This window comes from Lynx canadensis, chromosome D1 (assembly GCF_007474595.2).
Source record: "Lynx canadensis isolate LIC74 chromosome D1, mLynCan4.pri.v2, whole genome shotgun sequence".
NCBI lineage: Eukaryota > Metazoa > Chordata > Mammalia > Carnivora > Felidae > Lynx > Lynx canadensis.
The window spans coordinates 34079187-34099237 of NC_044312.2; the positions used below are offsets into that span (position 1 = coordinate 34079187).

The 20051-nt window shown below is 34.6% G+C and overlaps 1 long non-coding RNA gene across 1 annotated transcript; it reads right to left on the reverse strand.

Annotated features, from left to right (window-relative positions):
• Nucleotides 1-244: 244 nt before the first annotated feature.
• On the reverse strand, nucleotides 245-19834 carry LOC116738351. Its single transcript, XR_004344210.1, has 3 exons — nucleotides 19612-19834; nucleotides 542-665; nucleotides 245-414 (listed from the first exon to the last, which is right to left on the reverse strand). It is a non-coding gene; the product is annotated as an uncharacterized LOC116738351 (long non-coding RNA).
• Nucleotides 19835-20051: the final 217 nt, after the last annotated feature.

Genomic DNA, 20051 nt, shown 5'->3' on the forward strand with positions numbered 1-20051 from the left:
TTTAGATTCTGTGTCTCCCTCTCTCTCTGCCTCTCCCCACTCTATCTCTCTGTCTCTCAAAAATAAATAAATCTTTAAAAAATTAAAAAAAGAAACACATTGTTTGTATAGCTTGACCAAGGTTTTACCACATTTTAAAATCTGAGGTATAAATTAAGCTTTTGCCTAACTAAACTTTAAAATTACATGTATATACACTATATACAGGTACATGAAAAAAAGCAAATACTTTACTCACAGGCAAATTGAAGTATGGCTTCTCTACTAAGAATACTTCCAAATGTGTTGGCTGCTAAACACTGATAATGACCAGAATCCTTTGCTTCACTTGGATTGCTTATAATGAAGGTCCCGTCTATCAAACTGTAGCGATAGTCACTTTCCAAATCTATTTCTGTTCCATTTCGAAGCCACCTTAGGAAAAATCAGAAGAAATATATGTAAAAATTACTTGAGATATTATAATACTCCCTGAGAGTGTCAGAATCTCACTGGCAGGAATTCTTAAGACTTCAAAAAATGATTAATAGTGAATTTCTACCTGTAATTGGGAACTGGGTTGCCACGGGCTTCACAATTCAGTGCTACTTTCTTTTCATCAGAATCGGTCGGGAAAATTATATCATCTGGTTCTTGTACAAACACTGGCCCATAGTCCACACTTTCTGTAAGGGCCAAAAGGACACACTTTAAAATTCTCAAAATATCAAGATTCTTTTTCCATTATTTTAGTATTTAAATTTTTTCTCTTTCCTTGTATTCAAGAGGCATATTACCAAAAGAAAGTTATAACTAGCACACTACATTATTTTAGTGAATTAGAGACCTAGTTATAACTAGCAAATTACATTATTTTAATGAATTAAAGACCTGACTAGAATTTCTTAGTTGACTAAGATTTCTTTTAAAATATGACATATATGATAAAAAACAAACATATCAAATATTGGTGCTGTACATTTTAAAATATGTATCTTTGTATTCATCTAAAGCAGAGCTAAAGAAAATAATACTAAATAAAAAGTTTTTTAAAACCCAAAACTTTGTAAACTCCTAGAATGTTAAACATGTATATATATAATACATAAAAAGTCATGAATTAATATTGTGTAACTACTTAGGTTTTACAGATATGAAAACATTTGTCCTCACGTATTGTCCATACATTCATTTCTTCAACCATCAATCAAGCAATATTTACTCCTAATAATGCTGGGCTGTAAAGAATAAATTATGTAATACAAGTAAATATATTCTCATAAAATAAATGAGACATGCCCTAAAAAAAGTAAAATAACAATTAAAATATCAAAACTGGGGGCTTCTGGGAAGATGGCGGCGTAGGAGGATGCTGAGCTCACCGCGTCCTGCTGATCAGTTAGATTCCACCCACACCTGCATAAATAACCCAGAAAATTGCCAGAAGACTAGCAGAAACGGAGTCTCCGGAGCCAAGCGCAGACAAGAGGCCCAAGGAAGAGGGTAGGAAGGGCAGAGAGGCAGTGCGCGCTGCACGGACTGGCGGGAGGGAGCCGGGGCAGAGGGGCAGCCCACCGGCCAAGCAGAGCCCCCAAGTCTGGCTTGCAAAAGAGGAGGGGCCGGACGGAGTGTGTTCTGACAGCAAGCGGTACTTAACATCTGGAAAGTTATAAGTTAACAGCTTTGCTCGGAGAACAGGAGGACTGGAGGACAACAGGAGGGAGAGTTGTTGAGCCCCGGATGACAGAGCTCAGCTTGGCTGGTGACAAAGGTGCTCGCCAGAGCCATCTCCCTCACCCATCCCCTAGCCAAAATCCCAAAGGGAACCAGTTCCTGCCAGGGAACTTGCTTGCTCCGTGCAAACACCAACGCTGTGCTTCTGCCGATCCATCCCTCCGGGGGATTTGACTCCCTCCCGGTGCCAGAAGCAGATCTCTGAAGGAAAAGCTAGCTGAGCCTGCCCCTCCCGTCCCCCTGCACCTTGCCTATCCACCCCTGATAATACGCCAGATCCCCAGCACCACAAGCCTGGCAGTGTAAGTAGCCCAGACGGGCCACCCCACCCCACCCCACAGTGAATCCCGCCCCTAGGAGAGAGGAAGAGAAGGCACACACCAGTCTGACTGTGGCCCCAGTGGTGGGCTGGGGCAGACATCAGGTCTGAGTGTGGCCCCACCCGCCAGCGAAAGTTATTCAAGACAGCACAGGGGAAGTGCCCTGCAGTCCCGCACCACTCCAGGGACTATCCAAAATGACCAAACGGAAGAATTTCCCTCAAAAAAAGTCCAGGAAATAACGACAGCTAATGAACTGATCAAAAACTATTTAAAACATATAACAGAAAGTGAATTTAGAATAATAGTCATAAAATTAATCGCTAGGCTTGAAAACAGTATAAAGGACAGCAGAGAATCTATTGCTACAGAGATCAAGGGACTAAGGAACAGCCAAGAGGAGCTAAAAAATGCTATAAACGAGCTGCAAAATGAAATGGAAACAACCACGGCTCAGATTGAAGAGGCAGAGGAGAGAATAGGTGAACTAGAAGATAAAATTATGGAAAAAGAGGAAGCTGAGAAAAAGAGAGATAAAAAAAATCCAGGAGTATGAGGGGAAAATTAAAGAACTAAGTGATGCACTAAAGAGAAATAATCTATGCATAATTGGTATTCCAGAGGAGGAAGAGAGAGGGAAAGGTGCTGAAGGTGTACTTGAAGAAATCAGCTGAGAACTTCCCTGATCTGGGTAAGGAAAAAGGCATTGAAATCCAAGAGGCACAGAGAACTCCCTTCAGACGTAACTTGAATCGATCTTCTGCATGACATATCTAGTGAAACCGAATAGGAGAGATAAAGGTCTTCCCAAACAAACAAAAGCTGAAGGAATTTGTCACCACTAAACCAGCCCTACAAGAGATCTTAAGGGGAATCCTGTGAGACAAAGTACCAGAGACATCGCTACAAGCATGAAACCTATGGACATCACAATGACTCTAAACCCATATCTTTCTATAATAACACTGAATGTAAATGGACTAAATGCGCCAACCAAAAGGGTAGGGTATCAGAATGGATAAAAAAAGAAGACCCATCTATTTGCTGTCTACAAGAGACTCATTTTAGACTTGAGGACACCTTCAGATTGAGAGGGGGGGGTGGAGAACTATTTATCATGCCACTGGAAGTCAAAAGAAAGCTGGAGTAGCCATACTTATATCAGACAAACTAGACTTTAAATTAAAGTCTGTAACAAGAGATGAAGAAGGGCATTATATAATAATCACAGGGTCTATCCACCAGGAAGAGCTAACAATTTTAAATGTCTATGCGCCGAATACAGGAGCCCCCAAATATATAAAACAATTACTCACAAACATAAGCAACATTATTGATAAGAATGTAGGATAATTCTGCTGGAGAAATGATGAGTAAATGTGCTGTGGTAGTGTTGTTCTTAGTAGCTTGTACTAGTGTAAGAACTCACAGAATTATATGCAAAGTTAGGATCTTTGGCATCTTGAATTATGAATTAAAAAGAAGTAAAATTTTGTCCTTTATTTTTATTAATTGTGAATTTGATTCCATAGTGACCTGAGATCAAGGTTCTCAACTTTGCACAAACATATTTTGGGATATTCTTTGTTGTGTGGAATGTGCTGTGTATTGTGAAATATTTATAATCATCCCTGGTCCCTACCCACTAGATTCTAGCAGCACCCCTACACAATGTGTAATAATCAAAAAATATCTACAGATATTGTCAAATGTCCTCTTGGGTCAAAATTGTTCTCATGTAAAACCACTGCCTTTGAAAAATGAAGAGAGAATTAGGTCCCTGGATAGCTCAGTCAGTTAAGCCTCCAACATTGGCTCAGGTCATGATCTCACAGTTCTTGAGTTCCAGCCCTGTGTAGGGCTGTGTTGGAGCCTGGAGCCTGCTTCAAATCTGTGTCTCCCTCTCTGCCCCTCCCCTGCTTGCACTGTCTTTCTCTCAAAAGTAAATAAACATTAAAAAATTAAAAAAAGAAAGAAAACTGAATAAGGAAGATTTTAGAAAAGATGTATTTCTAATGTCTGTACTAAGCAGTTGGAAGTTCACATTCTTTGTGGAAAACCACAAGAAAATATCAGGAAAGAAATAACAAGAATCATGTCCCAGGAAACTCAAGCTTAAAAAAATTATTTCTGAAAAATATATACACCTCCATATTTAGAGTAAATTTGTTTGTTTTCTTTAAACATGTAGTCATTCTTTTTGGGCAAAGAAAAGCAAAAGTGTTCATGGCACTCTAAACATTCATCCAATAATAACTGAGCACTCACAATGGGCAGGCACTGACAAGTATTTTCTTTGAGTCCTAGAACCTAGCTGAGGTTCTTTTTTTGAAGTTACAAATAATAAAATATGACATGAAAATAACCGAAATTTGTTTCTCTATACCAAATGACATTGCTATCACTTAAAACTTTTACTCAAAAAAATTTAATAAAAATAACTACAAAAAATTACTGTCAAAATATTCTATTATTGCATTATAATGTATTTATAAAAATTTGGAAAAGCCCATGAAACCTTGTCAAACTCTCAGTTACAGTTAATCTGTATGATGAAGTTATGAAAATATAATCCCTTCCAGTGTTTACACATTATAAATATGATCATTTAAGTCAACATTGTAAATAATCATGATGCATAAAATTAACATTTAATAGGGACACCTCAGTGGCTCAGTCAGTTAAGCCTCCAACTCTTGATTTCGGCTCAGGTCATTATCTCACAGTTCATGAGTTCAAGCTCCACATAGGACTCTGCACTGACAGTGTGGAGCCTGCTTGAGGTTCTCTCTCTCCCTTTCTTTCTGCCCCTCCCCTACTCATGTTCTCTCTCTCAAAATAAATAAAAACTTGTTTTTAAAAATTAACATTTAATAAATATATTTTATATTTTTATATATTTCAAAACTCTTTAACTTTTGAGTTAGACATACTTAGGTTCAAATTATAGTACTATCATTTTCTAGCCTTGAACCTTTTATCCTTGTTACTCCGTTTATTTATTGTGGATGATAATGTCTCCTGATAATCTGAGGATTGATTGACATCAGCATTTATAAATACTTAAATGTATCACAAGTACTCAATAAATTATAATTAATAATAACAACAACTAACATTTACTTTTAGTATAATTACTACACGCCAGGCATTATACTGAAGAATTTATATCTATTATATCATGAAACACTCACAACAACCATGTGACTAAAATTAATCCTCCCTTTTTATGGATGACAAAACGGGCTGAAATTAATGAACTAAATGTATGTAGTCAATATATGGCAAACCTGGGATACAAATCCAGAATCTAGAATCCGATTACCACTGCTCTTACTCTTACTATTATTATTTTGTTATAACATTTATAAAGCACTTTAATATATATTATTATTTAATTATCTGAGCTGAGAGAATTCGAAGATAAAAACTCTGAAGTTCTGAGAGGAAACTTCTGCAAAATTAGTGGCAAAGTAAACAGTTGATTTTAACTAAGGATCTGTGGCTCTAAATCTTATATTCTGAAAATTGTCAGAACAGGACAAGAGAAATAAAGGTTGTCAGGCTGGGGAACAGCAGAGGGGTAAGATTTGCTAAATTACACATTGAAAAAATAAAAGACTGGTCTGACAAACATATATTCTGTTGTGGCTGCTCATCTTCTGTCAGCTATCTCTTTGTTGTTCATTGTCACTTCCAAAAGCATTTTAGCAAGCAATTGGCTGCCCTCTTCTTTCTTTCTCTCTCTTATATTTCTCCTAGAAATAAAGTTCATTGTAAGGGGTTGAAGGACACGTGTCTATGTAGAGCTTCCCAGTCCCCAGCAAAGGGTAATCAATGATTCTATCTCTAAAGAGATTCATTTTTAAGATTTCATACCAAGAATGTATGATTATAGGTAAACTCAGATTATTTGATTCATTCTCCTGAAGTAGTACACTACATCTATTGGTGGAGACAATTAATTGCTGTAAGCAATGCCTTTACATTTTGCAGCTTTTAGCTTAACTTGTAGAGGTGAACTTCAAAACATATATGACAATCATCACAAAGTTCTTGATAACCTATACATCAAAATCTTTATTTAACAAAGTAGGAATCTTTGAGATAGTTGTGTAACAGACAGATGCCATCACACACAATCTAAATCTCATAGGAGTAATGTTTTGAGGGATTTTTTTCTTAACATCAACTTTTTAGTGAACAGCCTACAGGATAGGTATAGTTGGATAAACTTATATTGCTAGTGGTTATTCTCTGTAAAATATCAGTTTCATACCTGCAGAAAGTCCTTCCTCAGAAAATAATTGTTTCATTTTAAAACTGATTTGTTGATTCTCTGCTACAAAGAAGGATGAAATTAACATGCCTTCTTTCACTTCCTGCTAGTTTACTCCCTAATTTTTTTTTTCTTTATGGTTAAGAATATCTGTTTGTTGGGATGCGTGGGTGGCTCAGTTGGTTAAGCATCTAACTTGATTTTGGCTCAGGTCATAATCTCAGGGTTTGTGAGATCAAGCCAGGTGCTGTTATTGCAGAGAATCCTTTCTCAAAATAAATAATAAATAAGCATTAAAAAATATATATCTGTTTGTTGTCTTCACAATTGAAAGACAACTTGGCTCACAAATTATGTGTTCATTATTTTTTTAAATTTTTTTAACATTTATTCATTTTTGAAAGGCAGAGAGAGACAGAACGCAAATGGGGGAGAGGCAGAGAGAGAGGGAGACACAGGAACAGAAGCAGGCTCCAGGCTCTGAGCTATCAGCACAGAGCCAGATGCGGGGATCGAACTCACCGACTGCAAGATCATGACCTGAGCTGAAGTCGGCCACTTAACCGACTTAGCCACCCAGACACCCCTATGTGTTCATTATTAATTTCATTAATGACTGGAGATATTTTTCCACGTTCTGACCACATTTAACATTACCAAGGTAAAGTCAGAGTCCAGCCTGACTTTTCTCACTCCTAAATGACTAGATTTTCCACCTGGATGTCCATAGGTCTCTTTCCTCATTCTGATTTTTTAAGAATTTTTAGGAATATGTATTAATCATTTTGTATAACTGGTAGGTTCAAGACATTCTTTTTCAGGAAGATTTCTTCTTTATTTGCTCAATTCTCATACCAATTAGGGATATATTTTAAGTCTTTTTTATCATCTGTGTAACAACTTTTATATCCTTATTCTTTTCTCATTTGTTTAACTTTTTGAAATATTATAGCTATATCCCTATCTTTTCAGTTGCTTCCATATTACCACTAATGAGATTTTCAATTCTGTAATGGTTTTATTTTGCTTTCCATTTGTTTCCTGAGCTCTAAAACTTACTTCTTAACGTATTATATCATCATATTTAGTTTGATTTCACATTTTTGTTCTTTAAAATGTTTTCAGCCCTGTGATTGTCAGTCACTCTCTCTAGGGGAAGATACTTGTTCAAGGTTATGGGTGGGGCCCACATTTGATGAACTGGAATCTGGATTTAACCAGCTGCGAACAAGAAACTGAGGCTTACTAAAAACCATATGAGTCAACTTTTAAGTAGATATTCCATGAGTCAAGCCTTCAAATGAGAATACAACTACAATAACATCTTGATTAAAATCTAAAGAGGGACCTTTAAACAAAACTATCCAGCTAAGCCATTTCAAGATTCCAGACCCACAGTTTCTGTGAGGAAATGAAGGGTCTTTTAAGTTGCTCAGTTTTGAGATATATTTTACATATAAATACTTAATTAATAAACTATTTTTGTCTTCCTCTATTACTTATGAGAAAATGAATTAAAGAAAAATAGTAACAATGAGGACTTTGAACTTTCCAGGAAAAATAAAGGATAAAAGTGTCATTTACAAATAATGGTACTTGTGAAAATAAAAATGCTTAATTTAGGGCCTCCCGGGGGGCTCAGTCAGTTGAACACCCAACTGACTCCTGATTTTAGCTCAGGTCATGATTCTAGGGTCACGAGATTGAGCGCCACTTTGGGCGCTGACAACAAGGAGCCTGCTTGAATTCTCTCTCTCTCCCTCTATCCCTCTCCCCTACTCATGTTCTCTCTCTCTCTCTAAAATATATTTTAAAAATGCTTAATTTAAGTTTCATTGGAATGCTGTCCTATAGCCATACACTTAGAGAATTAGAATAATTCTCCATTCATTTTAAGCATTCTTTCTAAAAATTTCTGGGGTATTTATCCAGTCTTAGCTTGATCACTTGTAGTAATACATAAAGTCTTCACAAATTACTGTTTTATTGTTGGAGTTATCTTAAAATAAAGTTCATATTGAAATAAAAAGGAAATTTGTGTCCCAGATGAAGACAGCTTTTTACTCATCTCTGCTCTAGAATACATATAGTTTACTCAAGGTTTCCTATAATTGAATTGATTAGTACCTTAATAATTCCTTTCTTAGTTTACAGAAATTTCCTATAAGATTAGAATATGAAGGTTTCATTAAGGATATTTATGTTTTGCTGATAGAATAGTATGGATAATAAGAAATTAATTTAACCAAAATGTTTTTTTTTAATTTTCCACTTTAATTTATTAAAACAAACTGTTTCCTACATAATCAAAAGAACTGGTTTTGAACCATTTTAACCACAATTGATTAATAAATGAAGAAGTATACTTTAAGAGCCCTTTTATACATCAGCTTCCATGAAACCTTTTTGCCATTATTAGTACAAAGTTATATTTCATAAGGTTTTGCTTATTCGTATGAGGCAGGGACCACTTAATTGCTTACTAATCACATTTCTTTTTCCTAGGAACACTGGAAACTTTTTTAGCCTTTCTTATGATTGGATTGGAGCCATGTAATTTCCTTCTGGACCAAAAAGATGTATGTGAAATCCAGTACTAGTCACAAAAAGTCATGCACAATTCTCCATCCCCTCTTTATCAACTAGCTGAAGGTAAAATAGCAGTAGATGCCAGTGAGGACCTAATAGAGATCAAAGGTATTAGATGGGACAAATCTAATGATACCCAAACTCTCCACATGGAAAGGCATTCATTGAAAAACTAAATCAAATGTGATCTGAATGAGAAATAAATATGTATTGTGTTAAGAAGTTGTTATAACATTCAGAATTTACTTGATTAATATTACATTTATTTTATTTTTTTAAGTTTATTTATTTATCTTTGAGAGAGACTATGAGCAGAGGAGGGACAGAGAGAGAGGGAGACACAGAATCTGAAGCTGTCAGTGCAGAGCCTTATGTGGGGCACAAACCCGTGAATGGTGAGATCATGCCCTGAGCTGAAGTGTCAGATGCTTAACCGACTGAGCCACCCAGGTGCTCCATAATTAATATTACATTTAAAGCAAAATAATTTTCAAGCTTTTAAAGAGGATATAGCTTGATTAGTAAGCCATGTTCACTGAAATACGTATAATCATTCGATTATAGGACCTGGCTTCTATTCCTCTTCCCTAGTTCAAACCTCTTGATTACTACCTAGTTAAAGTATAATCCCAGACCTAAGGCTTAAGACAGGAGCTATTCAACCACTCAACCTTAAACATAACTTTATCAGTTATAGTGCTCCAATTTTTATAACTGCTTTCTAATTAATCCTTCAGGTCTGGTACTTTTTCATATACCCAAATTCTGAAAATAGATTTTCATCCTATGTCCTTATTTATAAATCCTATTTTGTTAATCCTTCTAGAAAGTTTAATGCTATTATGTAGTAGATATTTTTACTTAATGGATGTTGTTTCTTATTTTGTATTTTCACACGAGGTTGACTTACAGTATATTGTCATATGACCAAGAGTCTGACTCCATTTTTCTTTGACCACTAAAGGCTTTCAAGCCCCATCAGTAAATTTTCCCCTTCTTCTTCATCTCAGGAAAAGCTGATAAGCCAGGCTAAATATCTGAAAAACATCCCTTCCTTGACTCAGGTGGGGAAATTTACACTCTACAAACCCTGACCCACATTGGAATTTTCACCAGTCCCCACTCCCCAGCCACAATAAAACCCAAAGCAACTCATTTGTTCCTTTGCTCAAGCCATTTTCAGACCAACCTATTATGTTCTTATCAGCAAGCCTCATGACATGAATAATAAATCTTTTCATGCCCTTCTGGCATATGTGTAGCATCATCAATCTGTACCTGAACCAATTTTGGGTTGTGGAGTTATTGATCTTACTCTCTGCAAGGAAACCACATAACAAGTTAGGGCTCAGTCATCTGCATAGAGAACAGAATTTTCTCTAAGGAAAACATTCCTCCAAAGGGATTTTCACCCATGGAAGCAATAGGTCTCCAAATCTTTAACTAAAATATAGAAGGTAGACATGTGAGAAAGGCACTGTTGAATTCCCCTGAGAGAGGTTTTTCTTAGCTTTATGTCAGGAAAACAAGATATGTTGTTATTTGGTCACAATGACCCCAGCCATGGAGATAAGCCAGGTCTAGGTTTGGAGGCAATCATATAGCATGGCATAAATTACAGATGTTTAAATTACATTTGTAAATCATGAAATCATATAAATAAATATAAATGTAAATATAAATATAAATATAAAATTTCTTTTTCTCCTTTTCCCTTTTGTTATCTATAAGCCTTAGTGACAATCCCACCCACCACAGTCTCAGCAAGCCCCCAAAACAATATGGAATTGAGGGACATGTGCTTCATCTCCATGTTTAGGCAAGTAGCTCTCAAATTATTTTAATAACAAATATTTTATTATTCACCCTTTATAATTCTTAAATTAACGGATACCTTCATACATATATCTTTCTGATTAATGAAAGGACAAATCAAAGGGAAGTAATTTAACATAGAATAGTATTAATTTGCTATGTAAATTCTCAGGAACAATTATAATAAAAGATATAAGAAACTAATCAAAAGTTTGTTCATAAAATCCCCACAATTACAAACTGATCCAAGTATGGTATGGTATTGGTGGCTCAAATATTCTGAGTGGCATTATCATTAGGTGGTATGATTTTTGAAATGGTCAACAACTCCTGGAAAAACTCTTAACAAAATTAAATATAATCTTCATGTAATTTATATGATTTTGCATTGGCATGCCCATTATATTTCAAAAAGATTTTGTATGTAATATAATACAAAGTTGGGGTCTTGTCATAGAAAATTCTAAAGAGAATTTTAATAATTTCTCATGTGAATGCCTGGAAGGACATTTAAGATCACTGTGCATTATAATTATAGGTTATTTAACATTCCTGGTCTCCACTCTCTAACTTGAAGTGATGTCATTGAATTACTGAGACAACCCAAACTACCTCACTTCTTCCTACATCTGGGAAGTAGTCACCTCTTCTTAGAATCATTAGACAGGAGAAAATAAACATGAAACCACGGATGCCTAAAATTAACATGGTATTGGCTGTAATCTTCCATGAGAGATGTCTGAGTAGGAAGATAAAGCTCTACCGTGAAATGAGGAGTCTGTTACCCATTTGCCTTCCTCCCAGTGGAGTTTCTTAAAGCACTGGCATGTTATTTGTTTATGGACACAATGGTTTCCCTTGTAGAGTCCTGTCCTAGGATCAAGCTGGTATCCCATTCTAACTCCTTGTGAAATTTCTGTCACTTATCGATAGGCCACCCACATACTAACGTTTTTCCTGCCAAGATGGTTTAAGTGTCACCTCATCTGAAAGTCCTACAGCTAGTTTCCCTAGGGAAGCCATGCTTCTTGGTGTTGGGTCATTCTGTTTCCAGTTGTTTCCTGGATCATGACCAGACACTTAAACTTGTTTTTTATACTGTAATCCTCTCTTAAAGAATTGTTCTATGTCTATTTTTTTTTCAAAGATTAGGTCCAATGTCAGACCCCAACACTTTCTATCTGCTGATAGCTCTGATTTATGGCTTTGTCTAGTTTATTCATGTAATGTGACGTAAGTATCTCAGTAATATCATCTAAAAGAAATATCAGCCTATAATGTCAAACACAATTACAAAAAAATGCACTTTTAATATCATAATATATTTTATATGATATTCTCCAGAAATTTTAAATTGTTTTATTAGAAATTACACTTTATGATGACATTCATAATTACAAATGTGAGAAAAAATTTTCACACCATGTGAACATCTAAAATGAATTCTTGAAAAAATATCCAAAACTTCCTTTAAGTTTCTTTTCAACTTAAAATTGTTTCTTTATAAAAGTTAAACAAGTGTAAACTGTCTTTATAAAACTTTCAAGGATTCCTAGGAATTGAAGAGCATTATTTATTAAAAAGCATTGTGATGAATGTTTCATGGGTAGTGACATTATGCTGTGCACATAATATAAATTGAGAGTCTAATAGATTTTTTTTGTCATTTTCTAATGTAGCTATAAAAGGAAGGTCAGATGATTCAGAGATGCTATCACTTATGAGAATGTTCAAAGTGTACCAACTCCATACAACCTTCAGAAGATGCGAAACTACTATGCTACCATGTCAACAGAAGGAGGACATTGCTTTTGCCTCTTCAATTGTAATGCAGAATACAAAGTTTAGGTAAACAATATTCAGTCAAATGTTCTATCATGGTATATAAATTCACCCTTAATTCAGATTTAAGTTTCCTCAAGTAGATACCTCTTTATTCAACAATATTTGTTAAGCTCCTAGTAAGCTGGCACTACTCTAAGTCACGAAAGCAGATAAAGAATAGTATATGAGATGCTTTTTGCACAAATGACATACAGTTAAATTGGAGAGAATAGTATACTAATGTAAAACAATAATAGCAGCTCTAAATATTAACAATAAAATAAAGAATAAAGTCACAAAGTTTCAATGAATGGTCATAAAATTCTAAGGCGTTTATTAGGATATATTTGTTTTTAAAGCAAGAGAAACTGGAGTGATCTGATTTTTTACATAGGAGTATATCACCCAAGTGAAATACCATTTCCCCTCCTAGAGGGAATTCTTATTCTTATAAAAGATCATCTAAATTTTGTATTTGAACCTCCAAAACAATTTATCAGCAAAGGTTGTTTTGAAGAAACAACAGAAAATTGTTAACACAGAGATTGCTTTGAGTTATGATGCCATTGCACATGTGCCAAATCAAATATGGAAATAAGCCATGTCAACAATGAAATTCAGCCCAAGGTACTGAGGATATGAGGCAACAAATTTGGTAAGGTGTGGGAATCTTCCACATGTCAGCAGCTACTGGTTGAAACTCCAAAGGCTGGGTAGACTCAGAGTGTTATGTAAATTACAAGTTGTGTTTATCATTGAGGAAATGTAAAAAATGCATAATTATATGCTTAATCATAGTAAAAATATAATCTGCTTCAATTGATTGTAACTTTTCCATCTGATATAGCATTTGTAGTCTCTGAAGCTCAGGAATGGACTTCCCTAGTAAAAATCTGAGCTTTCGTGTCAGCATTACTCCTAATCCAGACCTGCCTCTGTTCAAGGAAGATAAAATATTTATTTATTTATTTATTTATTTATTTATTTATTTATTTATTTATAAATGTTTGTTTATTTTTGACACCGATTTAAGCTAACCATCTTGTCACAAATAAAAGAATGAAATGCTCTCTACACTTGTTTACTCCTACTAACACCACCACCACAACAAAAAGAAATGAAGTCAAAGACCAGTTTGTTGGCTATTCATTTATAAACGGAGAAGGTAACGTTAGCAGTAGTTAACAATCCTTGTCCACATCACAAAATCCAAAATTAGTGCATATTCTGCAGGTGTTTGAGGTGCTGACTCATAAGGGCTTTCAATTAACCTATATTGCCATGAGAATTTCCAATTTAAACCTTAGTCAACTTTTTAAATCAATTAAGTGACACATTCAAACAACTACTTTTAGAGTAATTATTAACATCTTCGTGTCTTTTAAAACTAGATAATGCCTCTTCTTGGGTGGAACATTTGCAGTGATAAAATTTGAAGTGATTATAATTATTACCCAAAATAATAATATCAAATTGAAAGCAAAATACTTTCTGAGGACTTCTCTGCTTGACTCCAGTGAGCAACATTCTCCCTTCAAAGTACTGCTCCATTTCTCTTTTTTGCTTCATGATTTTAGCTCAAATATTTTTCTTCATTAACTATCTCTATTTCCTGACTGAATCAAGTATTTAGTGAGTGACTATTCTGTTTTTCTTGAAGTCTTCCTTCTTTTGCACTGGCTTTCTCCTGCTGCTGGAAGTTGACTACTACATTGTGAGCTACCCTGTGGAAAGTTTCACTGAGAATGGCTTCTGGCCAACAGTCCATGTATAATTAAAGCCCTCAGTCCAACAATTATCAGGAGCTGAATCCTACCAACAACATATAAGTGAGCTTACAAGTGGATCCATACCCATTTGAGTGTAGGCATGAAATAGCAGTCCCAGTTTGTGAAAGACACAGGATCCATTTGAACCACATCAGTGAGTTCCTGATTCACAGAAACTGTGAGATAATAAACAATAACCTTTGTTCATTCTGTTAGTATCCTCACCATACTTCTACATTTTCTACAGAGGATTCTTCTTACAATATCATAATTTTAGGGTTGTCTTCCTAACATCCATCTATTTTAATTTTCTGTGTTATCTTGTGATCATCTCAACAGGTTGGTATTCTTCTCTAGGCAAGCTAATCCCTATAGCCCATCAAACTTTGTTTATCCAGATCCTGATTATGCATTCTCCTTCAGAATGGAAGTTAGATAGAAGCCAGAGTCTTTTGTAACCAAATGTTGGAAGTCATATTCCATTACTTTTTCCACAATCTATTCTGCAGTAACGGGCTACTAGCTTTGCCCCACTACTGAAGAGAAAGAATTACACTGTAAATATCAGGAGATGGGAATCATTGTGAGTCAGTTTAGATTTTACCTACCACGTGCTTAATTATATTAGTTTCAGATTTTTTTATTTTAAGAAATAAAGTATCACACACTTGAGGTCATCTACCTTCCCAATTCTGGTATCATTTCTCTGCTTTCATTCTCCCTTCATCCTTAGAGGTAAGTGTTATAGTCAGCTTGATCCCTCAAGTTCATGTTTTTAAAATTGTACCGCATATATACCCATATATAATATCCATTGTTTTCATTTTTAAGTTCTTATATATATATATTATATGTAGTACTCTGTAACTTTGCTTTTCACTAAACATTGTATTTTGAGATATATCCATTTTGTTTGTCAAATTATATACATATATATAGTTTATTTATATATACTTATACACTATATTTATTTATATATATTTATTCACCTTAACCATTTTTCATTAATGAAAAATTACAATTTATGTATCCATTTCCTTTCTGATGAATATGGGTTGTCTCCAATGTTTTGTTATTAAACATATACTGCAATGAATATACTTTTATGTTTCTTTGTGTATGTGTGGGAGAGTTCTCCAGGTTTTATATACAAAAGTAGAATTTCTTTCCCAAATTTCTTTGCAAATGAGATTTTTACATTTTTCAGAAAAATCTTAGCTCTATCTTGGGGTACTCCTGGGCTTACATCTGAGCAGGAGTGGTATGACTTTCTATTCAGGCTCTATTAGTTTTCTCATTTTTCACAAAAGCACGTCAACCCCGGCTTTATTCTCTATTAAGACTAAAGGCAATTACCTGACAAAAGCCATATGTCAGGGTCTTATCAGAGAGAACAAACTCAAAGTCACATCTAGCCAAGATCTATCAAATTCTAGGATGAGAAAACAATAGTTATGGAAGATTACTTGGAAAATACTCAGACTCTCCATTCTTTCTGATTCTCTAAATATGAATTAAACTACAGCAGCAAAGGACTTAAATTATATGGCACTAGTCCACAGCCTGGAGACTTGCTAATGAAAACATGGTGTACCAAGTAGCATCATCAACATCACATTGGAACTTTTTATAAATGCAGATTATCTGGCCTTACTCCTGGTCTACTGAGAGTATCTATTTTAACAAGGTTCCCAAGTGATTGTATGCATATTAAAGACAAGAAGTACAATTTTAGATAATTATTTCTCATTTTGTGGTTGATTTTTGAGCTAAGTATACCTTTATTAAATCTGATAAAAATTCTTATCTACACAATAAGAATAATGTTCAGATCACTGGCTACTACATCAAATAAGAAACTCTTAATGAGGACCCTCCAAAAAAAATTTGTCTGGTCTTAGTGTCAGATATAGCGGTGCTTCTACTGAATGACTATTTCACTGTATTCTTTGGAACACTGGAAAATATGTAACTGGCCAGAGTTTATTTTTCCTTGACTGCTAATTACCCAAAATAGGGACTAGCCTATAGCAGGTATGTAGGCGCTTACAGTAGACACTTTGAATTAATATCAAGCCTGGCTCTATTTTAGCTCCTATTTTTGTTGTTTCATCATTTTCATGTGTTTTAACCCATATTTACTACCTGTATTGTATTTATCATTGTGAGCTATATTAATTTACTCTTGGAACAAAAGAAAAAGGAGTAGAACACTAGTTGGTACCAAATTATACCAAAAACAAGAGACTCCTATAGTTCTGACTACTGAATAGATTCCACTTTGTTGTTGTCTCATGAAATAATGATGCCTCAGGAACACAAAACCAAAACATCTCTGCCTAATGACTGTGATATTGGAATTAATATAGTGGGAAGTTTTTTAAGACTTTATTATTTTAATTATTTTTTTTTAGTAATCTCTACACCTAAAGTGTGTCTTAAACTCTTGACCCCAAGATCAATAGTCACATGTTCTTCTGACTGAACCAACCAGGCACCTTAACACTTATTTTTTTAAAAGCAATTTCAGATTTACAAAAATATTAAGAGGAAGGTCCATAAAACCTTCACCCCTGAACATGCAGATCTTCCCCTATTAGTGACATCATTGCCAGAATGGTACCACTTCTTTTTTTTTAACCAAAGATAAACATAAATTGACATATCATGATCACTCAAAATCTATCATTTACATTAGGGTCCACTCTTGTAAATTATGGGGGTTTAGACAAATGTTTAATGATTTATATACATCATTATGATAGTCTGAGTATTTTCATGGCCCTAAAAATCCTTTGTCTATGCCTACTCATCTCTTCTCCAAACACCATCACTGGCAACCACTAATCTTTTTGCTCACTCCATCTTTTTTTTTTTTTTTCTCAGAATGTTATATAGTTGGAATCATATAATATATGACTTTTCAGATTGGATTCTTTCACTTGGTAATACACATTTAAGGTTTCTCCATGTCTTCTCATGGCTTAATCACTCATTTCTTTTTAGTGCTGAGTAATATCCCATTGTCTGGATGTATCACACTTTATCCTTTCGCCTTCTGAAGGACATTTTGGTTGTGTCCAAGATTTGGCATTTGTGAATAAGTCTGCTCTAAATATCCATGTGCAAGTTTTTATGTAGACATAAATTTTCAATTCCTTTAGATAAATACCAAGAAGTGCAATTGTTAGATCTTATGGGAAGAATACGTTTAGTTTTGTAAGAAACCATCAAACTGTCTTCCAAGTGGCTGTATAATTTTGTATTCCCACCAGCAATTGATGAATATTCCTATTCCTCCACATTATCATGAGCATTTTGCATTTTCAATGTTCTTGATTGTGGCCATTCTAATAGGTATGTATGTGCTGGTATCTTATGGTTGTTTCAATTTTCATTTCCCTGATAACAAGTGATGTGGTCCATCTTTTCATATGATTATTTGCCATTTGTGTTATCTTCTTTGGTGAAGTGTCTGTTAAGGTCTTTGGTCCATTTTAAAAATTAGGTTGTTTGTTATCTTATGTTGAGTTTTAAGGGTTCTTTGTATATTTTTGTTAACAGTCATTTTTCAAATATGTCTTTTGCAAATATTTTCCCCCAGTCTGTGGCTTCTCTTCTAAATCTTTTGATACTGTCATTCACAGAGCATATTATGGGAATTTTAAAATTATACCAGAAATAAGTAATTTGAAAAATAAAACATGATCAAGGAGCTAACATTATACTTAAATAAAATTTAATGCCAACTCTATGAGATGATGCTCACATGGCAACAACTGGTATGAACAGTATTTATACCAGTTTTCCTGGTATAAACATGTTTTCCTGTGCTTGGCACCACAACCTAATATGATATTTCTAGAATATTTCCAATAATTTAGTTCTTGCAAAATGTTTCTTTGCATGTTTAGCCCTTCATCAATCATAACTGAACTGTAGTCCAAAGTGTATTGGACTTAAAATCTGGATATACGTAAATGAAAATTGCCTACTTATGGGGTACCATGGTGGCTCAGTCGGTTGAGCATCTAACTTTGGCTCAGGTCATGATCTCACGGTTCATGGGTTTGAGCCCTGCATCAGGGCTGTGCTGATAGCTCAGAGCCTGGATCCTACTTTGGATTCTGTGTCTTCCTTTCTTTCTGCTCCTCCTCCGCTAACACTCTGTCTTTCTCTCTCAAATATAAACATTAATTTTTTTTAATGTCTACTTGTTAGCAATTTGATTTTATCAAAGATACTTATCTGTTCTGATTTTTCACTTACATAGAAGAGTAATGATATCCACTTCAAATATTTATTGAGGGGATTATTGAGATAAGCCATACAAAACAGTCTGGCACAGAGCCTGCTAATACTTGGTTTTTAGTGTTTATCTCTGACTGCTAATTCCTTATATTATTTTGTTGATATATTTAAAAACAATGGAGTTAGAGAATATCTAGCAAATCTTGTTCAAACATAATGTTAATAGCTACTCAGAAGTCCTTACTTTAACTGATGTATTAATGTTGGAAATTTGCATCATTTATTTTCCACTCAGAAATAATGCTAAATATACTCTTTCTCCAGGATCTGGCACCCATTCCTTTGAAATGTAATTATCAAGATAGAGAAGGATAAGAGATTCACTTTAATAAGCACCAATTAATAAACTCACACGGCGAAAGAAGAGCAGAATATGCCACCTGAAAGTATGCCATTTTGGCATATTGATTATTTTGAATTAAAGTTTAAGAAACAGCTGGGGCAAGAAGGACACTCCAGCCCTCCTTCATTGTCCTGAAGGCAGGAAACCAACCTGCCATGTAAAATGGTAGGAGAGTACAAGGCATCTTTACCACCAGAAATAGGTAATATAGGGCCAAGAAGACTATATAAACAAATTTTGTTACTTGTTCACTAATATATTACCTCAAGTCAAAACCTCTTTATCCTGCTAATTCTTCACAAATTTATTGATTCTTTGTCTAAAAGGTATAATAGCTGCCTGCTTTTAATTTTGAAATTAGTTTTTTTCCCTGTTAATATCTTTTATGTCAAATTAATTATTAGGCCAGCCAAAGACTGGAAAGAAAAATTTTTCCACACATACATTTTCTAATCACATTGGCCAAGCTCTCCATTAACATCCTCCACTTTTCCAGATCTTAAACACTCTGCCACTTTCTGTTTTAGGGGTATTGACTTTTCACCTCTCTCCCCTATTATAATAGTCTTGACCCCAATGACAATAGTCTTGAAAAAAGTGTTCCTTGCATGTTTAACTCCAAAAGGTGCAGTTTTCTTTGATACTTACCATCTTGTTTGAAGGCATCTGAGGAATGATAAAGATTGATGGGGGAATAATAATGTTGAGCTGTCCCTCGCCAGCTTGGTGAAGAGACACTCAGTGTTCCTAATGAAGGATTGTTATATCGTGGTCTAGTCTTTGAACCAAAGAGAGATGAAGATGAACTCTTTTTAATTCTTAGCAAAGCAGCATATGAAGTAGGGAAATTAGGAAGAGCTCCAGAATATTCTGTAAAAGAAAAACAATAGTAAAAAGTGAATTATGAGGAGAGATTTATTTTTTTCCTGTGAATTTTTTTTTCTAAAGACATTGTGAACAACTTCCTTTGGAGCTGCAACCAAATGCAAACTACAGAGAGTGATAATAAAATAAAATAAAATGTTACTTTTATATTTTAAAGTATTTTCTGGAAATTTCTGCTAGTTACAGTTATTCTGCTAGTAAAG